The following is a 1,222-nucleotide window of genomic DNA, read 5'->3' as shown; positions in this document are numbered from 1 at the left end:
CTGTGTGTCTTTGTTTTTCCTTGCGTCTCTGGCACGCTCTTCTCCTCGCGCCCTTACAAAATCAGTCGTCATTTGTCTGCCGGGCATTTCAGGTGTTTCGCACTTTCCTTTACGGCCGCCATCTCCGCGGACCAATTAGCGCGAAGGAGAATCGATTTGTTACGTGGACGATCGACTGATGACGGAACAGGTGGTAACGCCCCCTCCCCCCTTCCCCTGGGGCGGTAACAGGGGCAGACGTCGAGGCAGACAGACAGATGGCTCAGTGACTCAAGCACACGAGGTCTACTGGCTTCTACCGCAGCAGGGTGGCATCGCTACCCCCCTTCCCCTAGGCAGCCTCCTCCCCTCCCCCCATACCCTACCCCACCACACATCTGTTTGAATTGATATCAAATTGCTCTACATCGTCATCGTTTTGGCCGTTAGGTAACTGTGCGGAAGATCAATAAAACTTGTGATTTTTCCGTATCGTTCTTTTTTTATTTTGCTTTGTTGTTCGTTTTCGTAGAAGCCAAGAGAGCGCAGGCCTGTTCAGACCGCTGTTTCGCAATGCTGCTCGTGCAGCGCTGGATGAGTGTGTGTTGCATACATGTTGCAGAGATTGTAGAACCTGTGTTTGTTCGCGGTGTACTTTTGCTAGGCGGTGAAAAGCAAGGGTTACAACGTTTTTTATTTAGGTTTATGATGCGAGTGTTTGTCGTTTTGAGGCTAATGAATACAGATGGCCTGTAATGTATGCATACACAGGATTTTCTGTGTTTGTTTTAGTGAGTGTACGTTTTTCTTCTTTTACCTCTCAGCTATTTTTTATGTGTATGAGTGGGCCTTTGTTGTTTGTGTGTGGTTGTCCAAAGGCAGACATGTTAGTATCTAGAATTCCATAATTAGGAAAAGTAATCAGTCACCATAACAAATGTAAGCACTTTAGAATGTAATCAAATGTAATCATGTGCAATTGCAGCTATATTTAGGAAATGCATTCACCCCTTAATAATCGTAGCGAAACCGGATGCATATTAAAAAGATGTTTGCGCGGGCTGTTATAACTGTCAGTTGCTTTGGTAACGAAAGGCTGTGGCAGTCGATGATAAGATTAGAGAAGGGGACCCTGCTTCTCTCCGCCATAATTGCTGTGTTTAGGTGGGGCCAAGGGGGTCAGGAGGGGGGGGGGCAGAGCAATTACCGTAATTATAACAAACATGCAGACGTCGTTCACCGA

This window comes from Penaeus monodon, chromosome 29 (assembly GCF_015228065.2).
Source record: "Penaeus monodon isolate SGIC_2016 chromosome 29, NSTDA_Pmon_1, whole genome shotgun sequence".
NCBI lineage: Eukaryota > Metazoa > Arthropoda > Malacostraca > Decapoda > Penaeidae > Penaeus > Penaeus monodon.
This window is presented reverse-complemented; position numbering follows the sequence as displayed.